Genomic DNA, 23,627 nt, shown 5'->3' on the forward strand with positions numbered 1-23,627 from the left:
AGGGCCATGAGACATAGACCTGAGTGCAACAATGGAGGCTCTAGACCCTTCCAGTGCTGAGATATCGAAACTCAAAATTTCGACCCGAAAAAAAAAGACAGTGTTACCCCTTACGTTTTTTTTTTTGGCGAAAAATTAAGTATCCCCAATCTTCTCAAAACTCTGGATTCTGATAGAGGGCCATGAGACTTAGACCTGAGTGCAACAATGGAGGCTCTAGACCCTTCCAGAGCTGAGATATCGAAACTCAAAATTTCGACCCGAAAAAAAAAAAACGACAGTGTTAACCCTTACGTTTTTTGTTTTTTTTTTCGGGCGAAAAATTAAGTTTCTCCTATCTTCTCAAAACTCTGGATTCTGATAGAGGGCCATGAGACTTAGACCTGAGTGCAACAATGGAGGCTCTAGACCCTTCCAGAACTGAGATATCGAAAATCAAAATTTCGACCCAAAAAAAAAAAACCGACAGTGTTACCCCTTACGTTTTTTTGGGGGGGCGAAAAATTAAGTATCCCCAATCTTCTCAAAACTCTGGATTCTGATAGAGGGCCATGAGACATAGACCTGAGTGCAACAATGGAGGCTCTAGACCCTTCCAGAGCTGAGATATCGAAATTCAAAATTTCGACCAGAAAAAAAAATGACAGTGTTACCCCTTACGTTTTTTTTGGGGGGCGAAAAAATAAGTATCCCCAATCTTCTCAAAACTCTGGATTCTGATAGAGGGCCATGAGACATAGACCTGAGTGCAACAATGGAGGCTCTAGACCCTTCCAGAGCTGAGATATCGAAATTCAAAATTTCGACCAGAAAAAAAAAAAAGACAGTGTTACCCCTTACGTTTTTTTTGGGGGGGCGAAAAATTAAGTATCCCCAATCTTCTCAAAACTCTGGATTCTGATAGAGGGCCATGAGACATAGACCTGAGTGCAACAATGGAGGCTCTAGACCCTTCCAGAGCTGAGATATCGAAATTCAAAATTTCTACCAGAAAAAAAAACGACAGTGTTACCCCTTACGTTTTTTTTTTGGGCGAAAAATTAAGTATCCCCAATCTTCTCAAAACTCTGGATTCCGATAGAGGGCAATGAGACATAGACCTGAGTGCAACAATGGAGGCTCTAGACCACTTCCAGTGCTGAGATTTCGAAACTCAAAATTTCGACCCGAAAAAAAAACGACAGTGTTACCCCTTACGGTTTTTTTTTTGGGGCAAAAAATCAAGTATGCCCAATCTTCTCAAAACTCTGGATTCTGATAGAGGGCCATGAGACTTAAACCTGAGTGCAAAAATAGAGGCTCTAGACCCTTCCAGTGCTGAGATATCGAAACTCAAAATTTCGACCCGAAAAAAAAATGACAGTGTTACCCCTTACGTTTTTTTTTTGGGCGAAAAATTAAGTATCCCCAATCTTCTCAAAACTCTGGATTCTAATAGAGGGCCATGAGACTTAGACCTGAGTGCAACAATGGAGGCTCTAGACCCTTCCAGTGCTGAGATATCGAAACTCAAAATTTCGACCCAAAAAAAAAAAAAAAAAACGACAGTGGTAACCCTTCCGTTTTTTTTTTTTCGGGCGAAAAATTAAGTTTCTCCAATCTTCTCAAAACTCTGGATTCTGATAGAGGGCCATGAGACTTAGACCTGAGTGTAACAATGGAGGCTCTAGACCCTTCCAGTGCTGAGATTTCGAAACTCAAAATTTCGACCCGAAAAAAAACCGACAGTGTTACCCCTTACGTTTTTTTTTTTGGGCGAAAAATTAAGTATGCCCAATCTTCTCAAAACTCTGGATTCTGATAGAGGGCCATGAGACTTAGACCTGAGTGCAACAATGGAGGCTCTAGACCCTTCCAGAGCTGAGATATCGAAACTCAAAATTTCGACCCGAAAAAAAAAAAACGACAGTGTTAACCCTTACGTTTTTTGTTTTTTTTTTCGGGCGAAAAATTAAGTTTCTCCTATCTTCTCAAAACTCTGGATTCTGATAGAGGGCCATGAGACTTAGACCTGAGTGCAACAATGGAGGCTCTAGACCCTTCCAGAGCTGAGATATCGAAAATCAAAATTTCGACCCAAAAAAAAAAAACCGACAGTGTTACCCCTTACGTTTTTTTGGGGGGGCGAAAAATTAAGTATCCCCAATCTTCTCAAAACTCTGGATTCTGATAGAGGGCCATGAGACATAGACCTGAGTGCAACAATGGAGGCTCTAGACCCTTCCAGAGCTGAGATATCGAAATTCAAAATTTCGACCAGAAAAAAAAATGACAGTGTTACCCCTTACGTTTTTTTTGGGGGGCGAAAAAATAAGTATCCCCAATCTTCTCAAAACTCTGGATTCTGATAGAGGGCCATGAGACATAGACCTGAGTGCAACAATGGAGGCTCTAGACCCTTCCAGAGCTGAGATATCGAAATTCAAAATTTCGACCAGAAAAAAAAAAAAGACAGTGTTACCCCTTACGTTTTTTTTGGGGGGGCGAAAAATTAAGTATCCCCAATCTTCTCAAAACTCTGGATTCTGATAGAGGGCCATGAGACATAGACCTGAGTGCAACAATGGAGGCTCTAGACCCTTCCAGAGCTGAGATATCGAAATTCAAAATTTCTACCAGAAAAAAAAACGACAGTGTTACCCCTTACGTTTTTTTTTTGGGCGAAAAATTAAGTATCCCAAATCTTCTCAAAACTCTGGATTCTGATAGAGGGCCATGAGACATAGACCTGAGTGCAACAATGGAGGCTCTAGACCACTTCCAGTGCTGAGATTTCGAAACTCAAAATTTCGACCCGAAAAAAAAACGACAGTGTTACCCCTTACGTTTTTTTTTTTTGGGGCAAAAAATCAAGTATGCCCAATCTTCTCAAAACTCTGGATTCTGATAGAGGGCCATGAGACTTAAACCTGAGTGCAAAAATAGAGGCTCTAGACCCTTCCAGTGCTGAGATATCGAAACTCAAAATTTCGACCCGAAAAAAAAATGACAGTGTTACCCCTTACGTTTTTTTTTTTGGGCGAAAAATTAAGTATCCCCAATCTTCTCAAAACTCTGGATTCTAATAGAGGGCCATGAGACTTAGACCTGAGTGCAACAATGGAGGCTCTAGACCCTTCCAGTGCTGAGATATCGAAACTCAAAATTTCGACCCAAAAAAAAAAAAAAAAAACGACAGTGGTAACCCTTCCGTTTTTTTTTTTCGGGCGAAAAATTAAGTTTCTCCAATCTTCTCAAAACTCTGGATTCTGATAGAGGGCCATGAGACTTAGACCTGAGTGTAACAATGGAGGCTCTAGACCCTTCCAGTGCTGAGATTTCGAAACTCAAAATTTCGACCCGAAAAAAAACCGACAGTGTTACCCCTTACGTTTTTTTTTTTGGGCGAAAAATTAAGTATGCCCAATCTTCTCAAAACTCTGGATTCTGATAGAGGGCCATGAGACTTAGACCTGAGTGCAACGATGGAGGCTCTAAACCCTTCCAAAGCTGAGATATCTAAAATCAAAATTTCGACCAGAAAAAAAAATGACAGTGTTACCCCTTACGTTTTTTTTGGGGGGGCGAAAAATTAAGTATCCCCAATCTTCTCAAAACTCTGGATTCTGATAGAGGGACATGAGACATAGACCTGAGTGCAACAATGGAGGCTCTAGACCCTTCCAGAGCTGAGATATCGAAATTCAAAATTTCGACCAGAAAAAAAAAATGACAGTGTTACCCCTTACGTTTTTTTGGGGGGGCGAAAAATTAAGTATCCCCAATCTTCTCAAAACTCTGGATTCTGATAGAGGGCCATGAGACGTAGACCTGAGTGCAACAATGGAGGCTCTAGACCCTTCCAGTGCTGAGATATCGAAATTCTAAATTTCGACCCGAAAAAAAAACGACAGTGTTACCCCTTACGTTTTTTTTTGGGGCGAAAAATTAAGTATCCCCAATCTTCTCAAAACTCTGGATTCTGATAGAGGGCCATGAGACATAGACCTGAGTGCAACAATGGAGGCTCTAGACCCTTCCAGTGCTGAGATTTCGAAACTCAAAATTTCGACCCGAAAAAAAAAACGACAGTGTTACCCCTTACGTTTTTTTTGGGGGGGGGGGGGGCGAAAAATTAAGTATCCTCAATCTTCTCAAAACTCTGGATTCTGATAGAGGGCCATGAGACATAGACCTGAGTGCAACAATGGTAGCCTGGTTCAACCATACTCTATTTCATTTCATTTCCACATAGAGTCTGGAACCGCTCCATTGAAAAACGTTTCCTTCCTTGTAGGCGGGTTCACTATTAAAGTTCAAATCTATTGGATCTGCCCAAAGTCACTCACGATCTGCCATAGCCAATCGCTAACGGGGTGTCGTGAGTGACGTATGTCACGCGCCGAAATGGCTGGAAACAAGTCCGAATGATCAGAGGATTATGTTTACAATAGGATTTCAGTCAACGAGCGCCGCAGGTTTTGTTAATCTAGGAACAATTATTAATTCGAAATGTATATTTGACACGAAGGACAGTGATATATTCATTCAACGGTGGAAGCTGTGTCTAATCATTACAAATACGCCGCTGTGGTCCTTTCTGATCTGCCGCAAATGCTGTAGCAGCTACAGTGAATGATCAGTCTGTCTCTATCTGCAGATGTGTAATAAACAACAATTTTTCATATTATGTCTTATTGTTTCTTAATTACCTTAATTATGGTCTTCAAAGTATGTGTTTGTACATTTTTATGTGGCATTTATTTTTTTTAGTAAAACAAATCAACCATTGCCATCTAAAACTGAAAATCAAATATCTTCAAAGTATGGTTTTTCACATTTTTATTTATGACATTTATTTATTTTTAAATCACAACCAATTTGTATGATTTACAACATGTAAAACTGACACACCAACCTCCTGCACGAGTGCACAAAGGCTCAAAATGTTCTATTCATCACAAGAATCAGTAAATTTACAGTTGGGAATATGAGCGACTGACATGACTCCTGAGCGGATCTTCAACCATAGTTTAGCAGCCAGGACTCGGGGCTTCCGAACACCGCGAACACCAGGCTAAACTGTCCGTCCAAAATGTCACGGTCATCGTGCACGAACTGCCCAGCACAAACTTCCAAACTTTCTGCCTCCTTCACTTGGTCCTCAGTTGTGCAACAAGAGGTTAGACGATAACAATCCGGCTTTAAATTCTGTATATTCGGCAGTTTCTTTTCCAACAACGGACCGAATAGCTTTTCTCACGTCTTTCTCCGCTGCCATTACTGCATTGAAACTGACGTGCTTAAATCAACGTCATCTTTCTCAGCCACTCCCTCTATTCGCTGATTGGTCCTACAAAAAATTGGTTTCTGGAAACCTAAGGCTATGGAGCGATCCCAGACGTAGTACAGAAGTAAAATGAAATTGAGCGGAAGTGCGTAGGAGGGCGCAGCCAGGCTACAACAATGGAGGCTCTAGACCCTTCCAGAGCTGAGATATCGAAATTAAAAATTTCGACCAGAAAAAAAAATGACAGTGTTACCCCTTACGTTTTTTTGGGGGGGGGGCGAAAAATTAAGTATCCCCAATCTTCTCAAAACTCTGGATTCTGATAGAGGGCCATGAGACATAGACCTGAGTGCAACAATGGAGGCTCTAGACCCTTCCAGAGTTGAGATATCGAAATTCAAAATTTCGACCAGAAAAAAAAAATGACAGTGTTACCCCTTACGTTTTTTTGGGGGGGCGAAAAATTAAGTATCCCCAATCTTCTCAAAACTCTGGATTCTGATAGAGGGCCATGAGACATAGACCTGAGTGCAACAATGGAGGCTCTAGACCCTTCCAGAGCTGAGATATCGAAATTCAAAATTTCTACCAGAAAAAAAAAAAACAACAGTGTTACCCCTTACGTTTTTTTTTGGGGCGAAAAATTAAGTATCCCCAATCTTCTCAAAACTCTGGATTCTGATAGAGGGCCATGAGACTTAGACCTGAGTGCAACAATGGAGGCTCTAGACCCTTCCAGAGCTGAGATATCGAAACTCAAAATTTCGACCCGAAAAAAAAAAAAAACGACAGTGGTAACCCTTCCATTTTTTTTTTTTTCGGGCGAAAAATTAAGTTTCTCCAATCTTCTCAAAACTCTGGATTCTGATAGAGGGCCATGAGACTTAGACCTGGGTGCAACAATGGAGGCTCTAGACCCTTCCAGTGCTGAGATATCGAAATTCAAAATTTCGACCCGAAAAAAAAACGACAGTGTTACCCCTTACGTTTTTTTTTGGGGCGAAAAATTAAGTATCCCCAATCTTCTCAAAACTCTGGATTCTGATAGAGGGCCATGAGACTTAGACCTGAGTGCAACAATGGAGGCTCTAGACCCTTCCAGTGCTGAGATTTCGAAACTCAAAATTTCGACCCGAAAAAAAAACGACGGTGTTACCCCTTACGTTTTTTTTTTTTTGGGCGAAAAATTAAGTATGCGCAATCTTCTCAAAACTCTGGATTCTGATAGAGGGTCATGAGACATAGACCTGAGTGCAACAATGGAGGCTCTAGACCCTTCCAGTGCTGAGATATCGAAACTCAAAATTTTGACCCGAAAAAAAAAACCCCGACAGTGTTACCCCTTACGTTTTTTTGGGGGGGCGAAAAATTAAGTATCCCCAATCTTCTCAAAACTCTGGATTCTGATAGAGGGCCATGAGACATAGACCTGAGTGCAACAATGGAGGCTCTAGACCCTTCCAGAGCTGAGATATCGAAATTCAAAATTTCGACCAGAAAAAAAAAAAAGACAGTGTTACCCCTTACGTTTTTTTTGGGGGGGCGAAAAATTAAGTATCCCCAATCTTCTCAAAACTCTGGATTCTGGTAGAGGGCCATGAGACATAGACCTGAGTGCAACAATGGAGGCTCTAGACCCTTCCAGAGCTGAGATATCGAAATTCAAAATTTCTACCAGAAAAAAAAACGACAGTGTTACCCCTTACGTTTTTTTTTTGGGCGAAAAATTAAGTATCCCCAATCTTCTCAAAACTCTGGATTCTGATAGAGGGCCATGAGACATAGACCTGAGTGCAACAATGGAGGCTCTAGACCACTTCCAGTGCTGAGATTTCGAAACTCAAAATTTCGACCCGAAAAAAAAAACGACAGTGTTACCCCTTACGTTTTTTTTTTTGGGGCAAAAAATCAAGTATGCCCAATCTTCTCAAAACTCTGGATTCTGATAGAGGGCCATGAGACTTAAACCTGAGTGCAAAAATAGAGGCTCTAGACCCTTCCAGTGCTGAGATATCGAAACTCAAAATTTCGACCCGAAAAAAAAATGACAGTGTTACCCCTTACGTTTTTTTTTTTGGGCGAAAAATTAAGTATCCCCAATCTTCTCAAAACTCTGGATTCTAATAGAGGGCCATGAGACTTAGACCTGAGTGCAACAATGGAGGCTCTAGACCCTTCCAGTGCTGAGATATCGAAACTCAAAATTTCGACCCAAAAAAAAAAAAAAAAAACGACAGTGGTAACCCTTCCGTTTTTTTTTTTCGGGCGAAAAATTAAGTTTCTCCAATCTTCTCAAAACTTTGGATTCTGATAGAGGGCCATGAGACTTAGACCTGAGTGTAACAATGGAGGCTCTAGACCCTTCCAGAGCTGAGATATCGAAATTCAAAATTTCGACCAGAAAAAAAAATGACAGTGTTACCCCTTACGTTTTTTTTGGGGGGCGAAAAAATAAGTATCCCCAATCTTCTCAAAACTCTGGATTCTGATAGAGGGCCATGAGACATAGACCTGAGTGCAACAATGGAGGCTCTAGACCCTTCCAGAGCTGAGATATCGAAATTCAAAATTTCGACCAGAAAAAAAAAAAAGACAGTGTTACCCCTTACGTTTTTTTTGGGGGGGCGAAAAATTAAGTATCCCCAATCTTCTCAAAACTCTGGATTCTGATAGAGGGCCATGAGACATAGACCTGAGTGCAACAATGGAGGCTCTAGACCCTTCCAGAGCTGAGATATCGAAATTCAAAATTTCTACCAGAAAAAAAAACGACAGTGTTACCCCTTACGTTTTTTTTTTGGGCGAAAAATTAAGTATCCCCAATCTTCTCAAAACTCTGGATTCTGATAGAGGGCCATGAGACATAGACCTGAGTGCAACAATGGAGGCTCTAGACCACTTCCAGTGCTGAGATTTCGAAACTCAAAATTTCGACCCGAAAAAAAAACGACAGTGTTACCCCTTACGTTTTTTTTTTTGGGGCAAAAAATCAAGTATGCCCAATCTTCTCAAAACTCTGGATTCTGATAGAGGGCCATGAGACTTAAACCTGAGTGCAAAAATAGAGGCTCTAGACCCTTCCAGTGCTGAGATATCGAAACTCAAAATTTCGACCCCAAAAAAAAATGACAGTGTTACCCCTTACGTTTTTTTTTTTGGGCGAAAAATTAAGTATCCCCAATCTTCTCAAAACTCTGGATTCTAATAGAGGGCCACGAGACTTAGACCTGAGTGCAACAATGGAGGCTCTAGACCCTTCCAGTGCTGAGATATCGAAACTCAAAATTTCGACCCAAAAAAAAAAAAAAAAAACGACAGTGGTAACCCTTCCGTTTTTTTTTTTTCGGGCGAAAAATTAAGTTTCTCCAATCTTCTCAAAACTCTGGATTCTGATAGAGGGCCATGAGACTTAGACCTGAGTGTAACAATGGAGGCTCTAGACCCTTCCAGTGCTGAGATTTCGAAACTCAAAATTTCGACCCGAAAAAAAACCGACAGTGTTACCCCTTACGTTTTTTTTTTTGGGCGAAAAATTAAGTATGCCCAATCTTCTCAAAACTCTGGATTCTGATAGAGGGCCATGAGACTTAGACCTGAGTGCAACAATGGAGGCTCTAGACCCTTCCAGAGCTGAGATATCGAAACTCAAAATTTCGACCCGAAAAAAAAAAAACGACAGTGGTAACCCTTCCGTTTTTTTTTTTCGTGCTAAAAATTAAGTTTCTCCAATCTTCTCAAAACTCTGGATTCTGATAGAGGGCCATGAGACTTAGACCTGAGTGCAACGATGGAGGCTCTAAACCCTTCCAGTGCTGAGATATCTAAAATCAAAATTTCGACCAGAAAAAAAAATGACAGTGTTACCCCTTACGTTTTTTTTGGGGGGGCGAAAAATTAAGTATCCCCAATCTTCTCAAAACTCTGGATTCTGATAGAGGGACATGAGACATAGACCTGAGTGCAACAATGGAGGCTCTAGACCCTTCCAGAGCTGAGATATCGAAATTCAAAATTTCGACCAGAAAAAAAAAATGACAGTGTTACCCCTTACGTTTTTTTTGGGGGGCGAAAAATTAAGTATCCCCAATCTTCTCAAAACTCTGGATTCTGATAGAGGGCCATGAGACGTAGACCTGAGTGCAACAATGGAGGCTCTAGACCCTTCCAGTGCTGAGATATCGAAATTCTAAATTTCGACCCGAAAAAAAAACGACAGTGTTACCCCTTACGTTTTTTTTTGGGGCGAAAAATTAAGTATCCCCAATCTTCTCAAAACTCTGGATTCTGATAGAGGGCCATGAGACATAGACCTGAGTGCAACAATGGAGGCTCTAGACCCTTCCAGTGCTGAGATTTCGAAACTCAAAATTTCGACCCGAAAAAAAAAACGACAGTGTTACCCCTTACGTTTTTTTTTGGGGGGGGGGGGGGCGAAAAATTAAGTATCCTCAATCTTCTCAAAACTCTGGATTCTGATAGAGGGCCATGAGACATAGACCTGAGTGCAACAATGGTAGCCTGGTTCAACCATACTCTATTTCATTTCATTTCCACATAGAGTCTGGAACCGCTCCATTGAAAAACGTTTCCTTCCTTGTAGGCGGGTTCACTATTAAAGTTCAAATCTATTGGATCTGCCCAAAGTCACTCACGATCTGCCATAGCCAATCGCTAACGGGGTGTCGTGAGTGACGTATGTCACGCGCCGAAATGGCTGGAAACAAGTCCGAATGATCAGAGGATTATGTTTACAATAGGATTTCAGTCAACGAGCGCCGCAGGTTTTGTTAATCTAGGAACAATTATTAATTCGAAATGTATATTTGACACGAAGGACAGTGATATATTCATTCAACGGTGGAAGCTGTGTCTAATCATTACAAATACGCCGCTGTGGTCCTTTCTGATCTGCCGCAAATGCTGTAGCAGCTACAGTGAATGATCAGTCTGTCTCTATCTGCAGATGTGTAATAAACAACAATTTTTCATATTATGTCTTATTGTTTCTTAATTACCTTAATTATGGTCTTCAAAGTATGTGTTTGTACATTTTTATGTGGCATTTATTTTTTTTAGTAAAACAAATCAACCATTGCCATCTAAAACTGAAAATCAAATATCTTCAAAGTATGGTTTTTCACATTTTTATTTATGACATTTATTTATTTTTAAATCACAACCAATTTGTATGATTTACAACATGTAAAACTGACACACCAACCTCCTGCACGAGTGCACAAAGGCTCAAAATGTTCTATTCATCACAAGAATCAGTAAATTTACAGTTGGGAATATGAGCGACTGACATGACTCCTGAGCGGATCTTCAACCATAGTTTAGCAGCCAGGACTCGGGGCTTCCGAACACCGCGAACACCAGGCTAAACTGTCCGTCCAAAATGTCACGGTCATCGTGCACGAACTGCCCAGCACAAACTTCCAAACTTTCTGCCTCCTTCACTTGGTCCTCAGTTGTGCAACAAGAGGTTAGACGATAACAATCCGGCTTTAAATTCTGTATATTCGGCAGTTTCTTTTCCAACAACGGACCGAATAGCTTTTCTCACGTCTTTCTCCGCTGCCATTACTGCATTGAAACTGACGTGCTTAAATCAACGTCATCTTTCTCAGCCACTCCCTCTATTCGCTGATTGGTCCTACAAAAAATTGGTTTCTGGAAACCTAAGGCTATGGAGCGATCCCAGACGTAGTACAGAAGTAAAATGAAATTGAGCGGAAGTGCGTAGGAGGGCGCAGCCAGGCTACAACAATGGAGGCTCTAGACCCTTCCAGAGCTGAGATATCGAAATTAAAAATTTCGACCAGAAAAAAAAATGACAGTGTTACCCCTTACGTTTTTTTGGGGGGGCGAAAAATTAAGTATCCCCAATCTTCTCAAAACTCTGGATTCTGATAGAGGGCCATGAGACATAGACCTGAGTGCAACAATGGAGGCTCTAGACCCTTCCAGAGTTGAGATATCGAAATTCAAAATTTCGACCAGAAAAAAAAAATGACAGTGTTACCCCTTACGTTTTTTTGGGGGGGCGAAAAATTAAGTATCCCCAATCTTCTCAAAACTCTGGATTCTGATAGAGGGCCATGAGACATAGACCTGAGTGCAACAATGGAGGCTCTAGACCCTTCCAGAGCTGAGATATCGAAATTCAAAATTTCTACCAGAAAAAAAAAAACAACAGTGTTACCCCTTACGTTTTTTTTTGGGGCGAAAAATTAAGTATCCCCAATCTTCTCAAAACTCTGGATTCTGATAGAGGGCCATGAGACTTAGACCTGAGTGCAACAATGGAGGCTCTAGACCCTTCCAGAGCTGAGATATCGAAACTCAAAATTTCGACCCGAAAAAAAAAAAAAACGACAGTGGTAACCCTTCCATTTTTTTTTTTTTCGGGCGAAAAATTAAGTTTCTCCAATCTTCTCAAAACTCTGGATTCTGATAGAGGGCCATGAGACTTAGACCTGGGTGCAACAATGGAGGCTCTAGACCCTTCCAGTGCTGAGATATCGAAATTCAAAATTTCGACCCGAAAAAAAAACGACAGTGTTACCCCTTACGTTTTTTTTTGGGGCGAAAAATTAAGTATCCCCAATCTTCTCAAAACTCTGGATTCTGATAGAGGGCCATGAGACTTAGACCTGAGTGCAACAATGGAGGCTCTAGACCCTTCCAGTGCTGAGATTTCGAAACTCAAAATTTCGACCCGAAAAAAAAACGACGGTGTTACCCCTTACGTTTTGTTTTTTTTTGGGCGAAAAATTAAGTATGCGCAATCTTCTCAAAACTCTGGATTCTGATAGAGGGTCATGAGACATAGACCTGAGTGCAACAATGGAGGCTCTAGACCCTTCCAGTGCTGAGATATCGAAACTCAAAATTTTGACCCGAAAAAAAAAAACCCGACAGTGTTACCCCTTACGTTTTTTTGGGGGGGCGAAAAATTAAGTATCCCCAATCTTCTCAAAACTCTGGATTCTGATAGAGGGCCATGAGACATAGACCTGAGTGCAACAATGGAGGCTCTAGACCCTTCCAGAGCTGAGATATCGAAATTCAAAATTTCGACCAGAAAAAAAAAAATGACAGTGTTACCCCTTACGTTTTTTTTGGGGGGCGAAAAATTAAGTATCCCCAATCTTCTCAAAACTCTGGATTCTGATAGAGGGCCATGAGACATAGACCTGAGTGCAACAATGGAGGCTCTAGACCCTTCCAGAGCTGAGATATCGAAATTCAAAATTTCTACCAGAAAAAAAAAACGACAGTGTTACCCCTTCCGGTTTTTTTTTTTTTCGTGCTAAAAATTAAGTTTCTCCAATCTTCTCAAAACTCTGGATTCTGATAGAGGGCCATGAGACTTAGACCTGAGTGCAACGATGGAGGCTCGAAACCCTTCCAAAGCTGAGATATCTAAAATCAAAATTTCGACCAGAAAAAAAAATGACAGTGTTACCCCTTACGTTTTTTTTGGGGGGGCGAAAAATTAAGTATCCCCAATCTTCTCAAAACTCTGGATTCTGATAGAGGGACATGAGACATAGACCTGAGTGCAACAATGGAGGCTCTAGACCCTTCCAGAGCTGAGATATCGAAATTCAAAATTTCGACCAGAAAAAAAAAATGACAGTGTTACCCCTTACGTTTTTTTTGGGGGGCGAAAAATTAAGTATCCCCAATCTTCTCAAAACTCTGGATTCTGATAGAGGGCCATGAGACGTAGACCTGAGTGCAACAATGGAGGCTCTAGACCCTTCCAGTGCTGAGATATCGAAATTCTAAATTTCGACCCGAAAAAAAAACGACAGTGTTACCCCTTACGTTTTTTTGGGGGGGGGGGGGCGAAAAATTAAGTATCCTCAATCTTCTCAAAACTCTGGATTCTGATAGAGGGCCATGAGACATAGACCTGAGTGCAACAATGGTAGCCTGGTTCAACCATACTCTATTTCATTTCATTTCCACATAGAGTCTGGAACCGCTCCATTGAAAAACGTTTCCTTCCTTGTAGGCGGGTTCACTATTAAAGTTCAAATCTATTGGATCTGCCCAAAGTCACTCACGATCTGCCATAGCCAATCGCTAACGGGGTGTCGTGAGTGACGTATGTCACGCGCCGAAATGGCTGGAAACAAGTCCGAATGATCAGAGGATTATGTTTACAATAGGATTTCAGTCAACGAGCGCCGCAGGTTTTGTTAATCTAGGAACAATTATTAATTCGAAATGTATATTTGACACGAAGGACAGTGATATATTCATTCAACGGTGGAAGCTGTGTCTAATCATTACAAATACGCCGCTGTGGTCCTTTCTGATCTGCCGCAAATGCTGTAGCAGCTACAGTGAATGATCAGTCTGTCTCTATCTGCAGATGTGTAATAAACAACAATTTTTCATATTATGTCTTATTGTTTCTTAATTACCTTAATTATGGTCTTCAAAGTATGTGTTTGTACATTTTTATGTGGCATTTATTTTTTTTAGTAAAACAAATCAACCATTGCCATCTAAAACTGAAAATCAAATATCTTCAAAGTATGGTTTTTCACATTTTTATTTATGACATTTATTTATTTTTAAATCACAACCAATTTGTATGATTTACAACATGTAAAACTGACACACCAACCTCCTGCACGAGTGCACAAAGGCTCAAAATGTTCTATTCATCACAAGAATCAGTAAATTTACAGTTGGGAATATGAGCGACTGACATGACTCCTGAGCGGATCTTCAACCATAGTTTAGCAGCCAGGACTCGGGGCTTCCGAACACCGCGAACACCAGGCTAAACTGTCCGTCCAAAATGTCACGGTCATCGTGCACGAACTGCCCAGCACAAACTTCCAAACTTTCTGCCTCCTTCACTTGGTCCTCAGTTGTGCAACAAGAGGTTAGACGATAACAATCCGGCTTTAAATTCTGTATATTCGGCAGTTTCTTTTCCAACAACGGACCGAATAGCTTTTCTCACGTCTTTCTCCGCTGCCATTACTGCATTGAAACTGACGTGCTTAAATCAACGTCATCTTTCTCAGCCACTCCCTCTATTCGCTGATTGGTCCTACAAAAAATTGGTTTCTGGAAACCTAAGGCTATGGAGCGATCCCAGACGTAGTACAGAAGTAAAATGAAATTGAGCGGAAGTGCGTAGGAGGGCGCAGCCAGGCTACAACAATGGAGGCTCTAGACCCTTCCAGAGCTGAGATATCGAAATTAAAAATTTCGACCAGAAAAAAAAATGACAGTGTTACCCCTTACGTTTTTTTGGGGGGGCGAAAAATTAAGTATCCCCAATCTTCTCAAAACTCTGGATTCTGATAGAGGGCCATGAGACATAGACCTGAGTGCAACAATGGAGGCTCTAGACCCTTCCAGAGTTGAGATATCGAAATTCAAAATTTCGACCAGAAAAAAAAAATGACAGTGTTACCCCTTACGTTTTTTTGGGGGGGCGAAAAATTAAGTATCCCCAATCTTCTCAAAACTCTGGATTCTGATAGAGGGCCATGAGACATAGACCTGAGTGCAACAATGGAGGCTCTAGACCCTTCCAGAGCTGAGATATCGAAATTCAAAATTTCTACCAGAAAAAAAAACAACAACAGTGTTACCCCTTACGGTTTTTTTTGGGGCGAAAAATTAAGTATCCCCAATCTTCTCAAAACTCTGGATTCTGATAGAGGGCCATGAGACTTAGACCTGAGTGCAACAATGGAGGCTCTAGACCCTTCCAGAGCTGAGATATCGAAACTCAAAATTTCGACCCGAAAAAAAAAAAAAAACGACAGTGGTAACCCTTCCATTTTTTTTTTTTTCGGGCGAAAAATTAAGTTTCTCCAATCTTCTCAAAACTCTGGATTCTGATAGAGGGCCATGAGACTTAGACCTGGGTGCAACAATGGAGGCTCTAGACCCTTCCAGTGCTGAGATATCGAAATTCAAAATTTCGACCCGAAAAAAAAACGACAGTGTTACCCCTTACGTTTTTTTTTGGGGCGAAAAATTAAGTATCCCCAATCTTCTCAAAACTCTGGATTCTGATAGAGGGCCATGAGACTTAGACCTGAGTGCAACAATGGAGGCTCTAGACCCTTCCAGTGCTGAGATTTCGAAACTCAAAATTTCGACCCGAAAAAAAAACGACGGTGTTACCCCTTACGTTTTTTTTTTTTGGGCGAAAAATTAAGTATGCGCAATCTTCTCAAAACTCTGGATTCTGATAGAGGGTCATGAGACATAGACCTGAGTGCAACAATGGAGGCTCTAGACCCTTCCAGTGCTGAGATATCGAAACTCAAAATTTTGACCCGAAAAAAAAAAACCCGACAGTGTTACCCCTTACGTTTTTTTGGGGGGGCGAAAAATTAAGTATCCCCAATCTTCTCAAAACTCTGGATTCTGATAGAGGGCCATGAGACATAGACCTGAGTGCAACAATGGAGGCTCTAGACCCTTCCAGAGCTGAGATATCGAAATTCAAAATTTCGACCAGAAAAAAAAAATGACAGTGTTACCCCTTACGTTTTTTTTGGGGGGCGAAAAATTAAGTATCCCCAATCTTCTCAAAACTCTGGATTCTGATAGAGGGCCATGAGACATAGACCTGAGTGCAACAATGGAGGCTCTAGACCCTTCCAGAGCTGAGATATCGAAATTCAAAATTTCTACCAGAAAAAAAAAACGACAGTGTTACCCCTTACGTTTTTTTTTTTGGGGGCGAAAAATTAAGTATCCCCAATCTTCTCAAAACTCTGGATTCTGATAGAGGGCCATGAGACTTAGACCTGAGTGCAACAATGGAGGCTCTAGACCCTTCCAGAACTGAGATATCGAAACTCAAAATTTCGACCCGAAATTAAAAATGACAGTGGTAACCCTTCCGTTTTTTTTTTTTTCGGGCAAAAAATTAAGTATCTCCAATCTTCTCAAAACTCTGGATTCTGATAGAGGGCCATGAGACTTAGACCTGGGTGCAACAATGGAGGCTCTAGACCCTTCCAGTGCTGAGATATCGAAATTCAAAATTTCGACCCGAAAAAAAAACGACAGTGTTACCCCTTACGTTTTTTTTTTTTGGGCGAAAAATTAAGTATCCCCAATCTTCTCAAAACTCTGGATTCTGATAGAGGGCCATGAGACATAGACCTGAGTGCAACAATGGAGGCTCTAGACCCTTCCAGTGCTGACATTTCGAAACTCAAAATTTCGACCCGAAAAAAAAAAACGACAGTGTTACCCCTTACGTTATTTTTTTTTGGGGCGAAAAATTAAGTATCCCCAATCTTCTCAAAACTCTGGATTCTGATAGAGGACCATGAGACTTAGACCTGAGTGCAACAATGGAGGCTCTAGACCCTTCCAGAGCTGAGATATCGAAAATCAAAATTTCGACCCGAAAAAAAAACGACAGTGGTACCCCTTTCGTTTTGTTTTTTTTTTCGGGCGAAAAATGAAGTTTCTCCAATCTTCTCAAAACTCTGGATTCTGATAGAGGGCCATGAGACTTAAACCTGAATGCAAAAATAGAGGCTCTAGACCCTTCCAGAGCTGAGATATCGAAAATTAAAATTTCGACCCATAAAAAAAACAACAGAGTTACCCCTTACGTTTTTTTTTTTTGGGCGAAAAATTAAGTATGCCCAATCTTCTCAAAACTCTGGATTCTGATAGAGGGCCATGAGACTTAGACCTGAGTGAAACAATGGAGGCTCTAGACCCTTCCAGAGCTGAGATATCGAAACTCAAAATTTCGACCCGAAAAAAAAAAAACGACAGTGGTAACCCTTCCGTTTTTGTTTTTTTTTTCGGGCGAAAAATTAAGTTTCTCCAATCTTCTCAAAACTCTGGATTCTGATAGAGGGCCATGAGACTTAGACCTGAGTGCAACAATGGAGGCTCTAGACCCTTCCAGTGCTGAGATATCGAAACTCAAAATTTCGACCCGAAAAAAAACCCGACAGTGTTACCCCTTACGTTTTTTTTGGGGGGCGAAAAATTAAGTATCCCCAATCTTCTCAAAACTCTGGATTCTGATAGAGGGCCATGAGACATAGACCTGAGTGCAACAATGGAGGCTCTAGACCCTTCCAGTGCTGAGATATCGAAACTCAAAATTTCGACCCGAAAAAAAAAACCCGACAGTGTTACCCCTTACGTTTTTTTGGGGGGGCGAAAAATTAAGTATCCCCAATCTTCTCAAAACTCTGGATTCTGATAGAGGGCCATGAGACATAGACCTGAGTGCAACAATGGAGGCTCTAGACCCTTCCAGAGCTGAGATATCGAAATTCAAAATTTCGACCAGAAAAAAAAAATGACAGTGTTACCCCTTACGTTTTTTTTGGGGGGCGAAAAATTAAGTATCCCCAATCTTCTCAAAACTCTGGATTCTGATAGAGGGCCATGAGACATAGACCTGAGTGCAACAATGGAGGATCTAGACCCTTCCAGAGCTGAGATATCGAAATTCAAAATTTCTACCAGAAAAAAAAAAACGACAGTGTTACCCCTTACGTTTTTTTTTTTTTGGGGCGAAAAATTAAGTATCCCCAATCTTCTCAAAACTCTGGATTCTGATAGAGGGCCATGAGACTTAGACCTGAGTGCAACAATGGAGGCTCTAGACCCTTCCAGAGCTGAGATATCGAAACTCAAAATTTCGACCCGTAAAAAAACGACAGTGTTACCCCTTACGTTTTTTTTTTTGGGCGAAAAATTAAGTATGCCCAATCTTCTCAAAACTCTGGATTCTGATAGAGGGCCATGAGACATAGACCTGAGTGCAACAATGGAGGCTCTAGACCCTTCCAGTGCTGAGATATCGAAATTCAAAATTTCGACCCGAAAAAAAAAAAACGACAGTGTTACCCCTTATGTTTTTTTTTTTTGGGCGAAAAATTAAGTATCCCCAATCTTCTCAAAACTCTGGATTCTGATAGATGGCCATGAGACATAGACCTGAGTGCAACAATGGAGGCTCTAGACCCTTCCAGTGCTGAGATTTCGAAACTCAAAATTTCGACCCGAAAAAAAAACGACAGTGTTACCCCTTACGGTTTTTTTTTTTTGGGCGAAAAATTAAGTATCCCCAATCTTCTCAAAACTCTGGATTCTGATAGAGGGCCATGAGACATAGACCTGAGTGCAACAATGGAGGCTCTAGACCCTTCCAGTGCTGAGATATTGAAACTCAAAATTTCGACCCGAAAAAAAAAAACGACAGTGTTACCCCTTACGTTTTTTTTTTTTGGCGAAAAATTAAGTATCCCCAATCTTCTCAAAACTCTGTATTCTGATAGAGGGCCATGAGACTTAGACCTGAGTGCAACAATGGATGCTCTAGACCCTTCCAGAGCTGAGATATCGAAAATCAAAATTTCGACCCGAAAAAAAAACGACAGTGTTACCCCTTACGTTTTTTTTTTTTGGCGAAAAATTAAGTATCCCCAATCTTCTCAAAACTCTGGATTCTGATAGAGGGCCATGAGACTTAGACCTGAGTGCAACAATGGAGGCTCTAGACCCTTCCAGAGCTGAGATATCGAAACTCAAAATTTCGACCCGAAAAAAAAAAAAACGACAGTGGTAACCCTTCCGTTTTTTTTTTTTTTTCGGGCGGAAAATTAAGTTTCTCCAATCTTCTCAAAACTCTGGATTCTGATAGAGGGCCATGAGACTTAAACCTGAGTGCAAAAATGGAGGCTCTAGACCCTTCCAGAGCTGAGATATCAAAATTCAAAATTTCGACCAGAGAAAAAAAACGACAGTGTTACCCCTCACGTTTTTTTTTGGGGGCGAAAAATTAAGTATCCCCAATCTTCTCAAAACTCTGGATTCTGATAGAGGGCCACGAGACATAGACCTGAGTGCAACAATGGAGGCTCTAGACCCTTCCAGAGCTGAGATATCGAAATTCAAAATTTCGACCAGAAAAAAAAAACCGGCAGTGTTACCCCTTACGTTTTTTTTTTGGGCGAAAAATTAAGTATCCCCAATCTCCTCAAAACTCTGGATTCTGATAGAGGGCCATGAGACATAGACCTGAGTGCAACAATGGAGGCTCTAGACCCTTCCAGTGCTGAGATTTCGAAACTCAAAATTTCGACCCAAAAAAAAAACGACAGTGTTACCCCTTACGTTTTTTTTTTTTTGGGCGAAAAATTAACTATGCCCAATCTTCTCAAAAATCTGGATTCTGATAGAGGGCCATGAGACATAGACCTGAGTGCAACAATGGAGGCTCTAGACCCTTTTTCATATATATAGCTTTTGATCCTATCTTACTCATCTCATGCGGTTCACTTTTTATATAGCCTACTCAACATAGATGAAATAATAAAAATAAGTAACATAATATTATTAAACATAAATGTGAAACGTAGCCTATGTTTTTTTTTAGGTTTTTTTTTACTTATATTTAAGCGTCACGCCGCTCCGCTTTGCTCACATTCTATGTAGCCTATACATGCATGTGTGTGTGTGCATGTGCTGGAGGGGGGCCCATCCCTACTTTTGAATATCGTTATCATTATTGATCATTTGTAATAATTAGTTTTTTGCATGCATATGTAGAAATTATACTATTTTTTTTTTCAGGTTTGACATTTTACTAAAAATGACTGAATGTAGGCTATTAGTACTAAATAACTTTACATAACATTACTATCATTACATTTTTCAGGTTGTTTTACTAAATTTAATTTATATTAATTTATAGCATGAGCCCCTGATTATGTTGCATGTTCTCTTGTTTTTTTTTTTCTTCTTTTCTTTTAAAGACAAACCTTATTTTTACAAAAACAAATTGATGGATTTATATAGCGTTTTGAAAAAAAAAATGAATTTATCATTAACAATATTGTTGTTTGATTTAATAATCATTGTTCAACATGTTCAGACTGAACCAATAAAACATTTAATTTGAATATTCACAAAATGTGTGGGTCTAGGTAAAAAATGTAGTTTTCCTGAAAACTATTGAAATGGATTTAAAGCGTTTTGGAAAAGAACTCCTCGTATTTTTTTTTTTTTTTTTACGGAACTGCTTTTGAAATTACGATTGGTATTATTATAGATGTAAAGAAGTCATTCTGTTGGATACTATTTTGTTCCTTCCTTAGTGTAAAATGGAAATATATATATATATATATTTTTATAAATACAAGCAAAAAAAAAAAAAAAAAAAAAAAAAACTAAATGGTGTAACAGTTTTAGAACTAGACTAATCTTTCTGCATAAATACCTAAATATAAAATTGAACTACAGTTATCCATGTTGAATCGGGCTTCGAACCCATGTCATTATCATGTTCTAACTGTAAGTTCTACCACTCGGCTATGTGTTCACTTCGGGGAAAATGCCCAAACATATGTTTCTCCAGTGAGTATTCGCTCATGAGCAGGAAAACGTTTTGTCGTTAACCTATTGTGAGTGTAAGCCTACTTTACACGAAAACGTACACCTTTTACAGTTTAAAAGATGATTTTATTTTAGCTGTTATGAGAAAAATTAATTCAAGTGAACACCGCCGCGTTTGTCGAACACAATTAATGCCAGAATAAAACCTGATTTTAGAATAGGCCTACACTGGGCGTGGTGTGTCAAAAAAATACTCAATTATAAACTTCAATATTTCAATATTTCGTTCAAAACCACCTCAAAACAATTCGTGACATTTTAAAAAGCCGTGAATCAATGTATTAAGGCCATTGAAACTGAAACTGACATCTCTCAAATAGAGGAGCAAAAGCGCTGGTTCAGATTTTATTATTTGTTGTTTAAACATGCGTGTTGCATATTTAAAAATAAATAAATAAATATATTTGATATGGTCTAGGCTAATTATAACAATGATCACTGTGGAGGGGGGGGGGGGGGTGTTTTTTTAATTCTACATGGAACCCCATTAAGTTTTATTTTCTATATTTTTTGCATAACTACTTTTGAAGATGTAAATTCAGTCAATCTGTTGGAAGAGATTTGTTCCTTAGTTTAAAATAGAAATGCATGGTCATTTTATTTTATAAATATAAGCAAAAAAACTAAATGGTGTAACAGAGTTTTAGAACAAATCTTTCTGCATTAATAGCCTAAATATAAAATATAACTATAATAATCCATGTTTGAGCAAGCTTCGAACCCATGTGTTTGTAATGGTAAAACCGTAGGCCTATGCTCTACCACTCAGCCATGTGTTCGGTCTAAAGAGTAATAAATAAATTCAAGTCACCACCGCCGCGTTTGTCGAACAATAGGCTATTAAGGCCACTGAAACTTAAACGCGCGCTGCATGTTATGTGTCAATACAGGCGCAGAAGCGCTGGTTCAGATTTTATTAGGCTATTTGTTGTTTAAACGTGCGTGTTGCATATTTAAAAATATATATACACATATTTGATATTGTCTATTTAGGCGAATTATAGCATTGATTACTTTGGAGGGGGAAATACCCCACCGGCAAATCGCAACTTGCTAAGCTTGGTTATGTTTTTTTTTTTTTTTAATCTACATGGAATTTTTTTTTTTATCATACTGCTTTTGAAGATGTAAATTAAGTCAATCTGTTGGAAGAGATTTGTTCCTTAATGTAAAATAGAAATGCAAGGTAATTTTAATACATGTTTATGCGGGATTCGAAACAGTGTCATCAAAATAATTCTACCAATGTTCTACCACTCGACCACGACTTTTCTCACTGACAAAAGCCCAGAAGTTCGGTTGTTCAGCAGTCAGTGTGCGCACGCGAGAGAAGCGCTCTTCAGTCTTCACATTCCTCAATAGCGTCATTGAAAGCAGCACTTTATTTTCGCTGACTGCGAGATAGGCCTATTTTAACTTTTGATTAATAAAATGTTCTCCTATAGCCTAAAAGTTTCTATTCTAGTTAAAGCTATATTCTATTTAAAATGTAGGCTACTTTTACATAATTACGTTTTGCTTTCGCTAAATGTCCCTTTGCGCCACCTGGTGGTCATTTCGCCACCGACTTTGAAATACGGCTGGTTTATTTTTGCCGCGGCGGTAAACGACATTCTGGTTGTCCACCTACTGTATTATTAATAATGTTTGCTGTTATGTTTTCTGTTGCATGCTCAATATGGCCTAGTTATATTGTGTTGTGTGCGTTTTGTACACTCTGCACAGCTTCTAAACGGGGTAAAGTTAGTTTTGTTTTTGATATTCACCAGACATTCACTGAAAAATGGCAATTACCTCCTAAACGACTTAGCCAAATATGACTTCGCTCTATATAATAAGCACTGTCCCTCAAAAGACGCCGCAATGTGAGTTTCGCCGGGAAAGCTCGCTCTTGACGGAGACACGAGTAAGGGACCGTGTGGAAAGTGCACTTTTTCTGACTATATACAATTTTCAACACTTGACAAGCTATAATCCTGGTTATGGGCGTTCCATTGCCGACAATCTCTGCCTACGGTTTACCAATAACAACTGACTGGGTCATTTGACCAATCGCCACAGATTCGCGTCACTCAAAGGAGGTATTTGGGAAAATGAATCGTCGAACGAATCATTTGGGAGTCGTTGAGCAAATCAGTTAAACATAAACGCATATTATAAGACAAATAAAGTGTTTTTTATTCTTGCATGCACGTTAAACTGTTTTTGGGAACTCCCAAAACAAAAATAGGAACATTTCAAATGTTATGATAGGGGCTCTTTAAATTACTAACGTAACGTTAGTCTAAGGTTAGACGTACATGAGAAAACATTAACGTTAGCTTCTAGCTGCGTTGTACATCATGTCACTTAGCTTCATTAAAGTATCTGTAAATAACTGAGATAACAAATGTTAACAATGTTGTGCTGAATGATTCATGTAAATAGTGTAGCACCAAACGGTGATGGCAACGATATGCGGTTCATCACGTTTACACTGTGACCTGTACATTTTTGCCAGGAGCTGAAGCTTTTCATCGACCTTCTCAACAATAAAATTATTAATATAACCCTCCAATGCATAGTTAAGGCCCTTTAGGTGACTTCAAGATGATATATAATCTTTCTGTCTCCAAACATCACCAATCGCCTTCTGTGAAATGTCTCCTACTGTGACCGCTGCCATAGCACCTGTCCCCGAATGTTGACTGTTTGTCCGAGTGAGTGGAGGGGGCGTGGCTTAGCCATAGATCAATTGAAATCATTTCGTGATTGATGAACTGATGCTGTATTTCCTGTTTACCATTGTTAAGCTGCTTTACCATTGTGCTACTTAATTGAAATGGCAGTCTGTATATCAGGGGCGCCTGCAGGATTTCATCTGAGGGTATGCACAGATGGGAAAAAACACTAAAAAGTTAAGTTTTTTTAAAATTATATA

At 39.9% G+C, this 23,627-nt stretch overlaps 1 protein-coding gene across 1 annotated transcript in view; it reads right to left on the bottom strand.

Annotated features, from left to right (window-relative positions):
• ghdc (GH3 domain containing) overlaps window positions 1-23,627 on the bottom strand; it is a 40,912-nt gene that overhangs the window by 4,636 nt on the left and 12,649 nt on the right. The gene's annotated exons all lie outside the window — the stretch shown is intronic.

Source organism: Pimephales promelas, chromosome 17 (genome assembly GCF_988280905.1).
Source record: "Pimephales promelas chromosome 17, fPimPro1.hap1.1, whole genome shotgun sequence".
Classification (NCBI taxonomy): Eukaryota; Metazoa; Chordata; class Actinopteri; order Cypriniformes; family Leuciscidae; genus Pimephales; species Pimephales promelas.